This window comes from Chiloscyllium punctatum, chromosome 20, assembly GCF_047496795.1.
Source record: "Chiloscyllium punctatum isolate Juve2018m chromosome 20, sChiPun1.3, whole genome shotgun sequence".
Classification (NCBI taxonomy): domain Eukaryota; kingdom Metazoa; phylum Chordata; class Chondrichthyes; order Orectolobiformes; family Hemiscylliidae; genus Chiloscyllium; species Chiloscyllium punctatum.
The window spans coordinates 10,971,692-10,991,147 of record NC_092758.1 but is presented as its reverse complement, the minus strand read 5'-3'; the positions used below and the strand labels follow the sequence as shown (position 1 = coordinate 10,991,147).

Genomic DNA, 19,456 nt, shown 5'->3' with positions numbered 1-19,456 from the left:
GGTGGTGAGAGAGACAGGTGAAAACGTAGTGAAGAGGGCAAAGCAGAAAGCAGAGGAGAAAGCTGACCAGTGGAGAATAGTTGACAGGAGTTTGTGTTTGAAAGCAAATGAGAGAAAGATAGCACAAATGCCAGAGGTCTACAGGGACAAAGCAGAGCAGTGTTTGAACAAGAGGGGAAGGATGTTACTGTGTGGGCATTGGACTTTTTTAGTCAATGTCCTCCCCCCCCCCCCAAAGGTGATATTGTCTTGTTGTAGGACAGCCAGAAACAGGAATGGCAATTATTGGATATTTCAGTGCGATGCAGAGAACTTAGCAAGAGTCCCATTCAAAAACTATTGATGCCAAGAGGTTCAGGGTCGGGGGGCGTTGAATTAAAAATTTTAAGATTTGAGACTGACAAGATCTTTGCTAGGCAAAGATTCTCGAGGTAAAAACAATGACTGCAGATGCTGGAAACCAGATTCTGGATTAGTGGTGCTGGAAGAGCACAGCAGTTCAGGCAGCATCCAAGTAGCTTCGAAATCGACGTTTCGGGCAAAAGCCCAAGATTCTCGAGCCAGGGCAGTAAGATCCAACCATGATCAAGCTGAATGACAGAACCGGTTTGTGGGATTCAATGGCCACCGCCTGTTCCTGTGGCATAAGAGATTAGTGGCTGGGCATTTTAAATGAGTGTTTGAAATTGTTCCCTGCCCTGCAATTAGATCAACACATAAATGTTTCCTGGGAAAGGAGTGAGATGAATTAAACTCTGCTCCTGTTCTTCATTAGCCTGTGAATGTTTGTATATGTGTACATAAAATGTTGTGAAACAGCTCCAGTGCTGGAAATTGTGTTTTAATTTGGCCTTTAGTGTGCGAGGAGAGCCAATTAGCTGGCATCGTCTGCCAAGGTAGACTGGAGTGATTCATCAGGATGGCTGTACAGTGTACGGCTGCCTGCCCCGTGAATGGAGCCCAAGTTAAGCAAAATCCCTGCCTTGAGCATATTCTCTGCACAAAGCAGAGGCTTCATTGTCCTTGTCCAGGAGGGATTGTGTTGGAGCCTGCCTGTGTGCACTGAAACAGAAAACAGGACTTTTTGCTGCATCAAAACAAAGCACTCTCACAGTACAACAAAACAGCATTCCCTCCAACACTCATAGACACTGATGTGGGTCAACAATCTGAGAGATTGGGGATCCTGCCTGATTGAGCTTTGAATAAAGATAAATAGCCAGCCAGCACCCCCTAAGCCCCTCTTCCCACCCCACCCAAGAACAAGAAATATACTTTGACAATGAATTAACTGCTACTGTTTGAGTCAAGGCTTCACCCCGAGAGTATTAGCGCTCAGGTTGTGGTGGGTTCAACATTGTGGTAGGAATGCATTTGAAACCCATCCCTAATTGCCCTTGAGAAGGTGGTGGTGAACCTTCTTCTTGCTGCATGTGACAAAGTTTGCATTAGTCCATGTGTGTGTTACTGCCATGGCAAGTCTTGGTTTAAACGCATGATTGAGGTTATATAGGAAGCACTCCTGGATTGGAATCCGATTCAGAGTGGGCACATTTATCAGATCATAAGACAACAAAGTTGGTGGAGGATTTACTCATTCTCACCTACATGCCTCCAGAAGTCTAAGCAGGCTGTGTATTATTTCAGGGGTTACATTAGCGTGGTAACCATCATACCATGGCCAGACCCAAGATGGACTAATAAGCCAGCTAGACATGTCTCCAGTATAGGTCCTTGTCAATACTGTGCATGAAGTTAGAGGTGATCATGTTCTCATTACCTTTATAATCCTTGTCCTCCACATGAAGACAGCACTATTAAAGAATATGGGGACTTTGTAATTGTTGAACAATATCAAAAGTTCCATTATTTTCTCATTCTGTTGCAGGATAAGTGTAATGCTGGCTGGGCTAGCAGTGGTTATCCATCTCCAATTCCCCCAGAGAAGGGCAACCATCACTTCCCTGATGGTCATAATTTGTTTGAGTTCCTCCCTCCCTTCCATTTCACAATTTGTTACAATTCCTAGATATTACTTGTATGCTATACTTTGATGACCAATGCAAAATACTGTTCAATTCATCGGTCATCTCTTAGTTTACCATTTTTAATTCTCCAGATTCACCTGCTTAAGAACCAATTCTGACTTTGTTAACTTTTTAAAATATCCATAGAAACTCTTACAATCTGTTCTTCATACTTCTAGTCAACTTTCCCTCAACTTTAATTTCCTCCTCATTAATCTTTCAGCCATTTTTGCTGCTTTATTTAATATTCTACCCAATCTTCTAATCTGCCACCCTTTTTGTGCAATTAAATGGTTTTTTAGCTTAGTTTTATATTTATTGAAATATGTGTATAAAAATATAGTGAAACGTGATTTCTCGCGCATTAAACACAAGGTGTTGCCACATTCCAGCACCATCTTGAAACACCGATATAATGCAAGATTTTACTATAATAGATAAAAGCAAATTACTGTGAATGCTGGAATCTGAAACCAAAAGAGAAAATGCTGGAAAATCTCAACAGGTCTGGCACCATCTGTAAGGAGACAAAAGAGCTGATGTTTCGAGTCTAACTGAACCTTTGTCAAAGCTTTGACAAAGGGTCAGTTAGACTCAAAATGTCAGCTCTTTTCTCCTTACAGATGCTGCCAGACCTGCTGAGATTTTCCAGCATTTTCTCTTTTGGTTTACTATAATAGAGTTCATCTTTCTCTCTTCTCCCTGTTCCTCCTTCACTGTTTCTCCACTGCCTGGCATTGGCTGGGGTCTCTGTAACAGACTCCAGGTTCTTGTTTGAAACATTTTATAAGTTTTTCAGTTAATTACTAAATGGTGGCTCCTCACTTTGGAATGTTTCTTTCTCACTGGAGAGTAAATCTATTGTGCATTCATAAATATCCCTTTAGGTGTCTACTGCTGAATATCTGTCATTCTATCCCTTTACCAGGGATTGGCCAGGTCACCTTAGCCAGCTCTGTTTGATGCTCTTCATAAGCGCCTTTATTTGAAACACTGCTACTACCCAAGGGCACTTATACTGCCAGGATGTTAGTTCGTCTTATCTTGTTCCATATTACCAGGCCCAGTATAGCCTTCTCCCTAAACAATGATGAAAAACTACAGATGCTCAACTTCTGAGAGAAAAACAAAAATAGCTGGAGAAACTCAGTAGGTCTGGTAGCCAACAAAGGGAGGGAAACAAGTTAACATTTTGAGTCCAATGACTCTTCTTCAGAAGTTCTTTGCCTGGTCTGTGGCTGGCTTCAGAATGTGGTGTCCTAAGAAACTATTCCCAAAAGATTCTATGATTTCTTCGTCCAGGCTACCCTTGCCTGTCTGATTTTCCAGTCTGTATGTTGTGTGACCCCAACCCCCACCCCACCTTGATTAATACAATACCTTTCTAACAAGTTGCAATTATTTCTTCCTTTTCAATCCATCTTATCAGATGGTCACTGTTAAGCGATCTGTACACAACTCTCGCAAAGGATTCTTGACTTTACCTTTTGGCATTCCCACCCAAACTGTTTCTGTATCCTGGTTTCCTGAAGTTCAGCCCTCTCTGTCAGGATAATGCTTGTCACTCTCCTACCTGTTCCTAGGTTCCTGTCCTTCCTAAACGCCATGTACCCCTGACTATTCAAGCTGCGGTTTCAATCATTCTGCAGCCATATCTCGGTTATGGCGCTCAGATCATAGTTGTCTATTTTAATTTGCACTATCAATTCATCTGTTCTGTTTCAAATACTTCAAACATTCATGTGCCAATGCCTTTAGTTCTGTCCTTGTTTTATTTTTGAAAACTTTAGACTTATCTGTTGATTTATTGTTAGATTTTCACTCGCTATCTCTGCATTTCATGGCCTATTTATCATTTCTCATTTTAATACCTTTCTCTTGAGCTTTAACTCTGGTCTTTGACTTACACACCTTCCTAAATTTGACAGTTTTCCCACCCTATTTCGTTCACCAGAACACCAGCTCCAGAAGATTTCAGGCGTACACCACTCCAATGATAAAGGCCCTACTTTCCCCAGTGCTGGTGCCAATGAGCTACTGACTGGAACCCACTTATAGGTGGATGGCACAGCGGCTCAGTGGTCAGCACTGCTGCCTCACAGGGACAGGAACCTGGGTTTGATTTCACTGTCAGGTCACTCTCTGTGGGAGTTTGCATGTCCCCCTTGTGTTTGTGTGGTTTTCCTCTGGGTGATCCAGTTTCCTCCTAGAGTCTAAGGATGTGCAAGTTAAACAGATTGGCCATGCTAACTTGCCATAGTGCCCAGGGATGTGCAGGCTAGGTGGGTTAGCCATAAAAATCATAGAATCCCTACAGTGTGGAAACAGGCAATTTGGCCCAACAAGTCCACACCGGCCCTCAGAAGAGTAACCCCCCAGACCCATTCCCCGACCCTATTACTGTACATTTACCCCTGACTAATGCACCTAACCTCTCCACATCTCTGAACACTATGGGCAATTAAGCATGGCCAACCCACCAAACCTGCACATCTTTGTGAGAGGAAACCCACACAGTGATGGGGAGAGTGTGCAAACTTCACACAGACAGTCGCTTGAGGGAGGAATTGAACCCAGGTCCCTAGCACTGTGAGGCAGCAGTGCTAACCACTGAGCCACCGTGTCGCCTATGGGCAATACATAGCTACAAGGATAGAGGAGAGGGGTGGGTCTGGGTGGGAGGCTCTTCAGAGGGTTGGTGTGGATTTGATGAGCTGCTTCCACACTGTAGGGATTCTATGATTCTGCTGAACCAGTCTTTGATCTATGCAGTCCTCTCTGTAATTTGATTTGCACAGTGCTAAGTTAATAAACTGGAGTTTGGTATCTGTGAGGTTTGGCTTCTTGACCTAGTGTCTGGGTCCCTACACAAAACTGCTTCCCTTGTTATACCTATGTCACTAGTACCTGCAGAGATCTTCCCCTCCCACCTGAGCAGATGTCTTGAATCTTGTCACAGGGCAAACAACAAAGCATTCCTACACCATGCTGCAGAGAGTGGTGCCTGACTAGACTGTTCTTATCCTTGCTATTTAAATGGCTTCTTGTACTGGATGTACGTCTTCCAGACCCCACTCTTATCCACACAAGTTGAAAGAATCTCCAAGTTGTTGGACTTTTGCAAAGGCTGAAGGTTCTTGCGCTGCTTCCCTTTGAATCCCCTTCCCTTCCCTGCAGTCAACCCTTCTTTCCCGGGCCAATGACCGAATCACGAAACCTGATCCTAACCTGCATAAATAGGCTACACCAACAGCTCACATGTCTACTCCATCCCATCATGGACGTTGGCATCACTGAGTTGGACCAGTGCTGATTGCCCAGTGGACAGTGAAGTATCAGCCACATTGCTGTGGGTCTGCAGTCACACGTAGGCCAGATCAGGTAAGGATGGCAGTTTCCTTCCCTAAAGGGTCATTAGTGAAACAGATGGGTTTTTGAAACAATAATCAACACCAGGCTAGCATCTGTATTCTGGATTGTTTAATTGAATTCAGGTTTCAGCATCTGTCATGGTGGGATTTGAACCCACAGCCCGCTGCCCCCAAATCCTGGGGTCCTGGATTACTAACCGAGTGCCAATACCACTACGCAACAGCCACCCTGTATACTTTGAGTGGAAGTTGTTCAAGCTGCAAACACTTACTGCAGACTTACTTACTGAGTGACAAGTAGTTTAAGGTGAAAGGGAAAGCTTTAAAAAGGATCTGAGGGGCAACTTTATCATGCAGAGAGTGGTGCGTGTATGGAATGAGCTACCACAGGAAATGGTGGAGGCTGGTACAATTACAACATTTAAAATCTAGAATAGGAAGGGATGTTTAGAGGGATGTGGGCCAAATGCTGGCAAATGGGACTAGATTTACATTGGATATCTGGTCAGCATGGATGAGTTGGACCAAAGGATCTGTTTCCATGCTGCACAGCTCTATGACTCTATGTATGAACAACAACAGTTTACGTGGAGTATCTAACAAGAATAACAAGTTTATGTAAAGCACCTTTAACATGCTGAAATGCGCCAAGGTGCCCTATAGAAGCAATTATAAGGCAACAGTTGACACTAAGCCATTATGGCTAAGCCTCATTAGAAAATAATAGATTTACAAAAGCTTAATCAGAAAGGGAGATTCAAAGGAGCATCTTTAAGGAGGAAGGTGAGACAGAGAGATTGAAGCAGAGGTTACAGGAGTGAATTCCCAAAATTCCCAGAGCTCAGTCACCTGACAGCATGGCAGTCGGAGCTGAACGGTGAGTATCAAGAATGTGTCAGAGGCTAAAATTGGAAGAGGGTAGATATCTAGGGCAGCACAGTGGCCCAATGGTTAGCACCACTACCTCACAGTGCCAGGGACCCAGGTTCAATTCCAGCCACTGATGACTGTCTGTGTGGAATTTGCACGTTCTCCCTGTGTCTGCATGGGTTTCCTTCAGGTGCTCCAGTTTCATCCCACAGTCCAAAGATGTGCAGGTTAGGTGGATTAGCCATGCTAAATTGCTCACAGTGTCCAGGAATGTGCAGGCTAGGTGGGTTAGCCATGGGAAATACAGGTTTGGGGAATTGCGCCTGGGTGGAACGCTCTTCAGAGGATTGGTGTAGACTCAATGGTCTGATTCCACACTATAGGGATTCCATCGGCCTGGGAGCAATCCAAAGGGAGGGACAAGGCTAGAGAGGGATTTAAAGGCAAGGGTGAAAATAACATTGAGGTAGAGAATCAATGTAGCTCAATAGAGTAGAGGGATAAGGAGTGAAGGGAATTTACTGTGAAGTTGAGGTTTCGGTTTCAGTCAAGATTAGAGATTGGGATGTGAGAGGTGGATCAGGAGACAACTGGAACAGATTGTGAAAGACTGATTTTCATTCCCTGTAGTTGAGTAAACAATAAATGTGCAAGCACAGACAGGATTAGGTGTTAGAAGAAATACATCTTTCACACAGAAAGTTATTAGAACATTGCCAGAAGGCACTTTCGAGGGTAAGATTAAAATATCATCGGAAAAGTTTCAGAGGTAATTTTTAAAAATAAGTTCATAAAAAGACATAGAATTTAATGAACCCATGGAAGCCTACAGCATGAAGGAGGCCATTCTGCCCATTCCCATTGCTTGCCTGTCACCTTGTAAATCCTGTCAGATACTTTACAAATTCCCTTTTAAAATACCGCATTGTATCAGCTTCCACCATCTGTTTACATTGAATTTCCTGGACCCCAGCAACTTCCTCAGAGAAAAGGTTATCTCCTCATCTCCCCTCATGATATTCTGTCAACGATTTCAAACTCAAGGCTTCTGTTTATTGACCAAGTCGCCAGCTGTGGTCAAAGGGCTAGCAGGTGTGATGGGCCAAGTGGCTTCCTTCTGCACTGCAAACTCTCAAGAACACTCAACAGTCTAATCCTCAGGTTAATGTATGGTTCAGGTAAGGTGCTCTATTAACATGAATGCACTGGTGGAGAGCTCCAGTGAAACACCAATTCCACCAGCTCTGGTGCTGAATGAGTTAATAACAGATTCAAGCATCTGGAAGAGCAATATCTCAAATAAAAATAGCTCAAAAGTCAGCCAGAAAATTGTGTACATTACTACTCAAAGGAATATGAGGAGATCTGGTTCCAGACGGGTTAAGCTCTGTGCAAGAGAGGTTTTCAGAATCAAAGGCTAGCTTTCTATAACCTCTGTTCTCATTGAAAGTGTGGTGGAAAAACGAGACGTAATTATGTAGTACCTACAGAGGTTTATGTCCAAATGGAGCCCAATGTGGATGAAAGGTGCTGATTGACCCGGGAGGCTCTGGTCCAAGCTCAGCTGGAAGCACTGAGAATTTGCAGAAACTGTTTAATTCATCAGCAATCCTTACTGCCAGCTTATAGACATGACAGCCAGTTGTGACACAAAATACTGCAGTCATCTGACCCAGTTTTCTTTTTAGAAATGTTTTATTGCAGATGTTTGCATTTTCAGCGTGTCCGGATTTTATAACCGAGGAATGCCACAATTGCCCAGCACTTGATATAAGCTCCCTATACACCTTCCCCATCAAACACACCCAGGACTGGTACAGCATGGGGTTAGACACAGAGGAAAGCTCCCTCTACACCTTCCCCATCAAATTCACCCAGGACTGGTACAGCATGGGGTTAGATACAGAGGAAAACTCCCTCTACATCCTCCCCATTAAACACATCCAGGACAGGTACTGTATGGTGTTAGATAAAAACTAAAGCCCCCTCTACACTGTCCCAATCAAACACTCGAACGACAGGGACAGCATGTGATTGAACAACATTAAGCTCCTTCTTGCACATTTCTACATGTTCTTCTGAAACACTTTCCTTTCAAATTTGGAAACTCAGTAGCTCTTTGTCTTGAGATTTACTGTCCTCGATACTGAACATTCTCCCAACTGGAGGATCTCTCATGTCCAGGATGTCCTTCATAAAGACTGTGCGCCCTGCTAAGCCCAGGAATTAATCCATCACCTTGTCTGGAGAACCATCAATCTGCTGGATACCCTTTTCCAGAGTTATTCCTCCTAGCTAGCTGAGAAAAGGACCTCAATAACACCATCCAGGGGAACTTTAATCTCTTGAATACCTATCACGGAAGATGTTACACAACACCAGTTTATAGTCGAACAGGTTTATTTGGAGGCACTAGCTTTTGGAGCATCGCTCCTTCATCAGATCGTTGTGAAGCAGGACCATAAGTCACAGAATTTATAGCAAAAGATCACAGTGTCTTATGGTCCTGTCCCTGATGCCCACAACCACCAGATGAAGAAGCAGCGCTTCAAAAGCTAGTGCTTCCAATTAAACCTGTTGGACTATAACCTGGTGTTGTGTGATTTTGAACTTTGCCCACCCCAGTCCAACACCAGCACCTCCAAATCATGGAAGATGGCTTTGCTGTTAAAACAAGCTATTCCTTCTTTGCAGAATTTTGGATTTCTCAATTGGATGATTGTCCTTTAACTTGAACAGATACTTTGTTTTATGCAGTATCCTGGATATTCGGACAAATCAGTTCCTTCTTTTTGATCTTGAATCTGTCGACACTGATCTGGTCTCTATGAACACTCTACCTCCATTTTGGTCAAGTGAATCTTCACTCCTAATCTGCTGATTTATCTGAGTTGAAGTAATTCATTTCTTTAGTTCAGTTTATGGATTGGGATAGATATTTTTGTTCACCTTTCATGGCTGTCTTTCTGGTGAACTAAACATAGAACTTAGAAAAGTACAGCACAGAACAGGCCCTTTGGCTCATGATGTTATGCTGAGGTTTAATCCTAATGTAAAATATAGTAACATAATCTACACACCCCTCAACTCACTGCTATCCATGTGCATGTCCAGCAGTCGCTTAAATGTCCCGAATGACTCTGCTTCCACCAGCACCACTGGCAACGCATTCCATGCATTCACAACTCTCTGCATAAAGAACCTACCTCTGACGTCTCCTCTATACCTTTCTCCGAATATCTTAAAACTATAACCCCTCGTATCAGTCAATCCTGCCCTGGGGAAAAGTCTCTGGCTATCGACTCTATCCATGCCTCTCATTATCTTGTATATCTCAATCATGTCACCTCTCTTCCTCTTTCTCTCCAAAGAGAAAAGTAAGAGCTTAGTCAACCTCTCCTCTTAAGGCAAGCCCTCCAGTCCAGAGAGCATCCTGTTAAACCTTCTTTGCACACTCTCCAAAGCCTCTGTATCTTTCCTATAGTAAGGCGACCAGACCTTTTCACAATATTCCAAGTGTGGTCTCACCAGGGACTTGTAGAGCTGCAGCAAAACCTCATGGCTCTTAAACTCAATCCCCCTGTTAATGAAAGCCAAAACACCGTATGCTTTCTTAACAACCCTATCCACTTGGGTGGCAACTTTGAGGAATCTATGTACTTGTACACCCTCTGTTCCTCCACACTACCAAGAATCCTGTCTTTAATCCTATATTCAGCATTCAAGTTCAACCTTCCAAAATGCATCACTTCGCATTTATCCAGGTTGAACTCCATCTGCCATCTTTCAGCCCAGCTCTGCATCCTGTCTACATGCAGTAGGGTTAGGGTTAGTCATGTTACTAAAGGGACTGTTGCTTAACTTTCACAGAATCAGTCCTGCGCAGGAACAAATCAAAAATTCCCAAGCAGGGATAGGGTCAGAGGAGTTTTGTGCAGTGTTCTAAGATTTATTTGGAGGTAGGTTGTTACCATAAACTGTGGTCCAGCAGAATAAACAGTACTTCCCGACAATGATGTCAGTTAGCTTAGACAAAAGACAATCTAAGTCTTTCACACTTAACCTTAAAAATTGTACACATCAATATTATAATGTGTGTGCCATATTTCCCAGTTCACTCACAGTGCAGGACTACAACTGTCACTGCTGAGAAACCAAGTGAAAGGGTGAGACCCCTGCAAACCCCCATCTCCCATCATAACTTGTAAGTCTAAAATTCAATTAGTGAATTAAACTGGAAATGAACGTCAGTCTCAGTTTATGAGGATCATGGATAGGATGAACAGACAAGGTCTTTTCCCTGATGTGGGGGAGTCCAGAACTAGAGGGCATAGCTTTAGGTTGAGAGGGGAAAGATTTAAAAGGCTCCTAAGAGGCAACGTTTTGATGCAAACGGTGGTACGGGTATGGAATGAGCTGACGGAGGAAGTGGTGGAGGCTGGTACAATTACAACATTTAAAAGGTATCTGGATGGGTATATGAATAGGAAGGATTTAGAGGGGTATGGGCCAAGTGCTGGCAAATGGGATTAGATTAGGTAGGATATCTGGTCAGCATGGACAAGTTGGACTGAAGGGTCTGTTTCCGTGCTGGACATCTCTATAACTCGATGGTGATCAGGAAGCTATCATCAGTAGGAGTACAAACCCTTCTGGCTCACTAATGTCCTTTAGGGAAGAAAATCTGCCGTCTTTACCTGGTCTGACCTACATGTGACCCCAGATCCACAGCAATGTGATTGCCCCGTAATCACCCAGCATGGCATTAGGTTTGGCTTGGTGGCTCAGTGGTTAGCACTGCTGCCTTACAGTGCCAGGGACCCAGGTTCGATTCCACCCTCGGATGACTGTCTGTGTGGAGTTTGCATATTCTCCTTGTTTCTGTTTGGGTTTCCTCCCAGAATTCAAGGATGTTAGTTGGATTGGCCATGGGAAATTACCCATAGTGTTCAGGGATGTGTAGGCTGGGTGGATTAGCCATGGGAAACACAAGGTTATGGGGATAGGGCAGGACTGGGTGGATTTTCTTCAGAGGGTCAGTATGGATTCGATGGGGCAAATGACCAGCTTCCATGCTGCAGGGATTCTGTTCTGTTCAGATGCTTTCAATAATGCGCAAAATTCTCAGGCATGACTTTTACATTAAAATCCAACTTGGCCAATTACCTCCTCAACAATCTCCAGTAAAGTGATGGAAGGCGTCATCTACAGTGCTGTCAAACAGTATTTCCTGAATGATAACTTGCTCACTTAAGATTCCAGCTCCTGACCTTATTACAGCCCTGTCCAAACATGTCTAGGCGTGATGTGCGAATTAAAGCCCTTAACATCAAGGCAGCATTTGGCAAAATGTGGCATCAAGGAGCCCGAGCAAAACTGGAGGTGATGGAAATAAGGGAAAACAGGTTAGAGTTAGACTTGCACATGGCAAGGAATCTTTCAGTGTTGAATCTCAGCACTATGACAACACTAGGTGTATATGTGCAGAAGTCATTAATGGGGGCAGGACAAGTAAAGAGAGCTGTTGGTAAAACACACTGGATGTAGGTGTGTACTGTGACAGAAAAGTAGTGTTCCACCCTCTGGGTCAGAAGATCCCGGTTCAAGTATGAAATGTTTCATCAGGTGGATTAAAAATAACTTTTGTTTGTTGTGAGATCTGAGATCTGGTTGTCACTAGCTACACCAGCATTTATTGCCCATCCCTAATGCCCAGAGGGTAGTTAAGAGTCAACCACCTTGCTCAGGGATTGGAGTCACATCTTGGGAAAAACAGGGAAGGACAGCAGGTTTAATTCCTTGAAGGAAATTAATGAACCAGGTGGGTTTTTACAACAGCTGACAGTGGTTACACAGTCACCTTTAGACCAGCAGCTTATTGAATTCAAAAGCCACCGTCAAGCATGGTGGGGTCAAACCCATGTCCCCAGACCATTCTGAGGAACGGATACCAGACTTGAAACATTAACTCGGTTTCTCTCTCCACGGAAGCTGACAGACGTACTGAGTTTCTGCAGCATTCTCTCTGTTTGCTTCAGATTTCCAGTATCCGCAGTATTTTGCCTTGGGCCAATTCTAATCCAGTGACATTACCCACCCTGAAACCCCTTCCCCATTATCCACCCTGAAACCCCTTCCCCATTACCCACCCTGAAACCCCTTCCCCATTACCCACCCTGAAACCACTTCCCCATTACCCACCCTGAAACCCCTTCCCCATTACCCACCCTGAAACCCCTTCCCCATTATCCACCCTGAAACCCCTTCCCCATTACCCACCCTGAAACCCCTTCCCCATTACCCACCCTGAAACCCCTTCCCCATTATCCACCCTGAAACCCCTTCCCCATTATCCACCCTGAAACCCCTTCCCCATTACCCACCCTGAAACCCCTTCCCCATTACCCACCCTGAAATCCCTTCCCCATTACCCACCCCATAACCCTTTCCTCATTACCCCTGTAACCCCTTTCACATTACCCACCCTGTAACCCCCTTCCCTCATTACCCACCCTGTACCCCCTTCGCCATTACCCACCCTATAACCCCCCCTTGCCCATTATCCACCCTGTACTCCCTTACCTATTAACCACCCTGTAACCCCTTCCCCATTACACACCCTGTAACCCCCTTCCCCATTACCCACCCTGTAACCCCTTCCCCATTACCAACCCTGTACTCCCTTCCCCATTACCCACCCTGTACCCCCTTCCGCATTACCTACCTTGCACCCCTTCCCCATTACCCACCCTGTAACCCTTTCCCCATTACCCACCCAGTAACACCCCATCCCATTACCCACACTGTAAACCCCCACCCCATTACCCACCCTGTAACCCCCTTCCCCATTACCCACCCTGTACCTTCTCCCCATTACCCACCCTGAAACCTCCACCCCATTACCCAGCCTGTAACACTTTCCCCATTACCCACCCAGTAACGCCCCATCCCATTACCCACACTGTAAACCCCCACTCCATTACCTACCCTGTAACCCCCACCCCATTACCCACCCTGTAACTCCCTTCCCCATTACCCACCCTGTACCGCTTCCCCATCATCCACCCTGTAACCCTTTCCCCATTACCCACCCTGTAAGCCCTTCCCCATTACCCACCCTGTACCTCTGCCCCATTACCCACCCTGTACCCCCCTCCCCATTACCCACCCTGTACCCCTTCCCCATTACCCACCCTGTAACCTCTCCCCCTTTAACCCCCATACCTCCCTTCCCCGTTACCCACCCTGTAACCCCACCCCATTACCCACACTGTAACCCCACCCCATTACCCACCCTGTACCCCCTTCCCCATTACCCACCATGTACCCCCTTCCCCAATACCCACCCTGTATCCCCTCCTCCCCATTATTCACACTGTAACCCCACTTCCCCATTACCCACCCTGTACCCCCTTTGCCATTACCCACCCTGTAACCCCCCTTGCCCATTACCCACCATGTACCCCCTTCCCCATTACTCATCTTGTACCCCCTTCCCCATTACTCATCTTGTACCCCCTTCCCCATTACCCACCCTGTATCCCCTCCTCCCCATTACTCACCCTGTAACCCCTTCCCCATATGGGCGGCACAGTGGTTAGCACTGCTGCCTCACAGCGCCAGAGACCTGAGTTCAATTCCCACCTCAGGCGACTGTCTGTGTGGAGTTTGCACGTTCTCCCCGTGTCTGTGCGGGTTTCCTCCGGGTGCTCCAGTTTCCTCCCACAGTCCAAAGATGTGCAGGTCAGGTGAATTGGCCAATCTAAATTGCCTGTAGTGTTAGGTAAGGGGTAAATGTAGATGTAGGGGTATGGGTGGGTTGCACTTCGGCGGGGCGGTGTGGACTTGTTGGGCCGAAGGGCCTGTTTCCACACTGTAAGTAATCTAATCTAAAAAAAAACCCACCCTGTAACCCCCTTCCCCATTATCCACACTGTTATCCCTTTCCCCATTACCCACCCTGTAACCCCCTTCCCCATTACACACACTGTAACCCCCTTCCCCATTACCCACCCTGTAACCCCACCCCATTACCCACACTGTAACCACCCTGTAACCCCCACCCCATTACCCACCCTGTAACCCCTCCTCCCCATTACACACACTGTAACCCCCTTCCCCATTACCCAAACTGTAACCCCCCTTCCCCATTACCCACCCTGTAACCCCCTTCCCCATTACACACACTGTAACCCCCACCCCATTACCCACCCTGTAACCCCTCCTCCCATTACCCACCCTGTAACCCCCTTCCCCATTACCCAAACTGTAACCCTCTTCCCCATTACCCACCCTGTAACCCCCACCCCATTACCCACCCTTTAACCCCCCTTCCCCATTACCTACCCTATAACCCCCTTCCCCATTACCCACGCTGTAAACCCCCTTCCCCATTACCCACGCTGTAAACCCCCTTCCCCATTACCCACCCCGTACCTCCCTTCCCCATTACCCACCCTGTAACTCCCACCCCATTCTGGATTAGTGGTCTGGCAATACTCATCTTGTACCCCCTTCCCCATTACCCACCCTGTAACCCCCCTCCCCCATTATCCACACTGTTATCCCTTTCCCCATTACCCACCCTGTAACCCCTTCCCCATTACCCACACTGTAACCACCCTTCCCCATTACCCACACTGTAACCCCCACCCCATTACCCATCCTGTAACCCCTTCCCCATTACACACCCTGTAACCCCGCCTTCCCCATTATCCACTCTGTAACCCCTCCTCCCCATTACCCACCCTGTAAGCCCCTTCCCCATTACCCACACTGTAACCCTCTTCCCCATTACCCACCCTGTAACCCCCACCCTATTACCCACGCTGTAACCCCCCTTCCCCATTACCCACCCTTTAACCCCCCTTCCCCATTACACATCCTGTAACCCCCCTTCCCCATTACCCACCCTGTAACCCCTCCTCCCCATTACCCACCCTGTAACCCCCTTCCCATTACCCACACTGTAACCCTCTTTCCCATTACCCACCCTGTAACCCCCACCCTATTACCCACGGTGTAACCCCCCTTCCCCATTACCCACCCTTTAACCCCCCTTCCCCATTAGCTACCCTGTAACCCCTTCCCCATTACCCACGCTGTAAACCCCCTTCCCCATTACCCACCCTGTACCCCCTTCCCCATTACCCACCCTGTAACCCCCTTCCCCATTACCTACCCTGTAACCCCTTCCCCATTACCCACACTGTAAACTCCCTTCCCCATTACCCACCCTGTAACCCCTTCACGATTACCGACCCTGTAACCACCCTTCCCTATTACCCACCTGTAATCCCCCTTCCCCATTACCCACCCTGTAACCCCTTCCCGATTACCCACACTGTAACCACCCTTCCCCAATACACACCATGTAACCCCTTCCCCATTGCCCACACTGTAACCTCCCTTCCCCATTACCCACCCTGTAACCCCCACCCCATTACCCACCCTGTAATCCCTTCCCCATTACCCATACTGTAACCCCCCTTCCCCATTACCCATACTGTAACCTCCCTTCCCCATTACCCACCCTGTAACCCCCTTCCCCATTACCCACCCTGTAACCCCCCTTCCCCATTACCCACCCTGTAACCCCCTTCCCCATTACTCACCCTGTAACCCCCTTCCCTATTACCCGCGATGTAACCCCTTCCCCATTACCCACCCTGTAAGCCCTTCCCCATTACCAACACTGTAACTGCTTCCCCATTACCCATCCTGTAATCCCTTCCCCATTACACACACTGTTCCCCCTTCCCCATTACCCACACTGTAACCACCCTTCCCCATTACACACCGTGTAACCCCTTCCCCATTACCCACCCTGAAACCCCTTCCCCATTACATATACTGTAACCCCCTCTTCCCCATTACCCACACTGTAACCACCCTTCCCCAATACACACCATGTAACCCCTTCCCCATTGCCCACACTGTAACCTCCCTTCCCCTTTACCCACCCTGTAACCCCCACCCCATTACCCACCCTGTAACCCCTTCCCCATTACCCATACTGTAACCCCCCTTCCCCATTACCCACCCTGTAACCCCCCTTCCCCATTACCCACCCTGTAACCCCCTTCCCCATTACCCACCCTGTAACCCCCTTCCCCATTACCCACCCTGTAACCCCCCTTCCCCATTACCCATCCTGTAACCTCGTCCCCACGTAGAGACAAAGGATTCATTGATAGGGGCATTGAGTACAAGAGTGGAGAGGTTATGCTGGAATGATGCAGCCGATGTGTCAGACCTCAGCTCAAACTATATACAGGACACTGGCCAGCATCCGAGGAGCAGGAGAATCAACGTTTCGGGCAAAAGCCTTTCATCAGGTATTCTCCTACTCCTCAGGTGGTGCCTGACCTGTCTTTCCAGCACCACACTCTCGACTCTGATCTCCAGCATCTGCTGACCTTACTTTCTCCTCGGACACTGTCCCGACCGCAGCTGGAGGATTGTGCATGTGCCGGTGCTACACTATCGGAAAGATTTCCTGCACTGGAGAAAGCGCAGAAGAGGCTTACGAGAATTGTTCCTGGAATAAGACATTCAGTTGTACAGTCATAGAAGCTGAGAGTCATGGAGTCATACAGCATGGAAACAAACGCTTCGGTCCAACCAGTCCATACTGACTACAATCCCAAACTAAACTAGACCCATCTGCCACCTCCTGGCTCATGTCCCTCCAAACATTTGTTATTCATGTACTTATCCAAATGTATTTTAAACATTGTAACAGTACCCCACCTCCCCTGACAGTTCATTCCACACACATTGTGAGAACAGATCAAAGAAGTTGGGACTGTATTCTTTGGAGAGAAAAAGGCTGAGGGAAGATTTGATTAAAGTTTTCAAAATCATGAGCGAATCCAGACAGAGTGAAAAGGGAGAAGCTGGTCCCACCTGAAAACAAGACGGTTCAGTGTTAAACAGTTTGGCAAAGGAAGCAAAAGTGAAGTGAGAAAGACATTTTCACCCAGCGAGTAGTTAGGGTGGAAACATGGTGGAGGTGGCTTCAACTGAGGCACTCAGGAGGACATCAGATAGTTATTTAAGTAGAAACATTGTACAAGGTTACAGGGAAAAGGCAGGAATTTGGCACTGAGTCCAAGTGCTGAGAGGGACAGTGCAGACTCCATTGGCCAAATGGCACCCTTCTACACCATAATCATTCTGTAATTTGCAGATTTGATCATTCACATGATTTACTGAAAATAATTTTTTAAGATCACAGGCACCCACAATCTAGGATATTCAAAATAAACAACAACCTGCATTTGTGTAGCATCTTTGACTTTGTAAATTCTCCCAAGGTATGTCACAGGAGTGTTAGCAAGCAGGATTCGGACACTCAAGCGCTTAAGGAGCTGATAATATAAGCGACTGGGAACTGGGATAATGCAGGTAGCTTCGAACGAGCTTTCTGAAGAAGGAGAAGGAAGTTGAGAGACAGAGAGGTTTAAAGATAGAATTCTGGAGCTTGGAGTCCACCCATTGATTGAACACCCAGTAGTGGCAGAGCAAGACACACATGAGGCCAGGGTTGGAAGGGTTCAATGGTTTTGACGAGATGCAGGAGATAACAGAGATAGGGACAAATGACGTGAAGCAATTTGAAAAAGGTGAGTGAACTATAAAATCATGCTGTTTATAAAATGTTTGCATGGCATTTTTACAGGGTGGGTATAAGTTGGATATTTTCCCATGCTGATGAGTCCAGAACCAGGCGACATTAGCTCAGGGTAAGGGGCAAGCCTTTTTAAGATGAGGAGGAATTTCTTCATTCAGGTGAAGATGAATCCCAGGAATTTGCTCCTTCAGTGGGTTCGAGATGCTCAAACATTGATCAGGTTCAAGAAAAAAACTCATAGGTTTTTGGCAACAGCTGACATCAAAGGATGTGGACACAGTGGGGTTGATCAGCCATGATTTAGAATGGCAGGGCAGGTTCAATGGGCTGAATGGCCTATTTCAGTTCCTATGCTTCCAGACAAAGAGATCAGTGAGCACAGGAGCAATGGGAAAATGGGACATGATGTGAGTTAGGCTATAGGCAGCAGCAGATCAATAAACTAACAGAATCCAACATGGAGAAAGTGAGGACTGCAGATGCTGGAGATCAGAGTCGAAAAGTATGGTGCTGGAAAAGCACAGCTGGTCAGGCAGCAACCAAGGAGCAGGACAATCGACATTTCGGACATAAACCTTTCATCAGGTGTGGATATGGTGTGTAATGAGGCTATTCAGCCCATCATGTCTACTATCTAATCCGGTTCTATGGCTAGTGCCAATCTCCTGCCTTTTCCCCCTTATTCCTGCGTACCATCACTGTCCAACGAAACCATTCAATACCCTCTTGATAGCCTCAACTGAACCTGCCTTCCCAACGTTACCCAAGTAAGCCGCTGCCTATTTGCCATAGAAATATTTCTCTGTCACACCACCCTCGCTACATGTGCACATCACATTAAATCTATGTGCCTCTCGTGAATGTTCTTTTTAATGAGCAGAAACTGTATCTTCCTAGCTACTCATAATTATGAAAACTCAAACAGATCGCTTCCCAGTTTTCCCCACCCTAAGGAGAACAGACCCAACTCCTTCAATCTATCCTCACAATCCTGGAATCTATCCTCATTCCTGGAACCATCCCAGTCAAATTGCTTCTGTGTTCTCTCCAATATGTTAACATCCTTCCCGTAATTTGGCTGTGAGTCTTTACAGAAGTTTCTGCAACTCCTTGGATAATGATTTCCAGAGTCACTGACGGTGATCAGGACTTCCTTTAGTTTCACATCCCCCACCCCGCACCACCCAACCCTATGGTTTGAACGGACCTGTTGGGCCAAATGGCCTCCATTACATTGTAAAACTCTATGATATCTCTCTGAAAAGTCCAACTCTAAACCAATCTTTTTCTTAAAGGTGCCATTTAAATGCTTGTGCAGTTGGAGCAATGGCCTCTCCCTTTCATTATGCATGTCCCTTGAGCTCCCAATGTAATACACTGGCTCAATAATGCACTCACTGACTGTGAGTAACACAGCACCATACATACAAACAATACATGCCCTCAAGTTCTCTTGCACAGTCATATATCCATCTGGTGTTTCCTTTCTCTGTGAAAAGCATCTTAAATAATTTAAAAATCACACAACACCAGGTTATAGTCCAACAGGTTTA

At 46.3% G+C, this 19,456-nt stretch overlaps 1 protein-coding gene and 1 long non-coding RNA gene across 3 annotated transcripts in view; one reads left to right on the top strand and one right to left on the bottom strand.

Moving 5' to 3' along the window:
* Positions 1 to 19,456, top strand: part of LOC140491881 (uncharacterized) — a 100,968-nt gene that overhangs the window by 189 nt on the left and 81,323 nt on the right. The gene's annotated exons all lie outside the window — the stretch shown is intronic.
* LOC140491882 (uncharacterized) overlaps positions 1 to 19,456 on the bottom strand; it is a 99,448-nt gene that overhangs the window by 21,599 nt on the left and 58,393 nt on the right. The window lies entirely within an intron of this gene.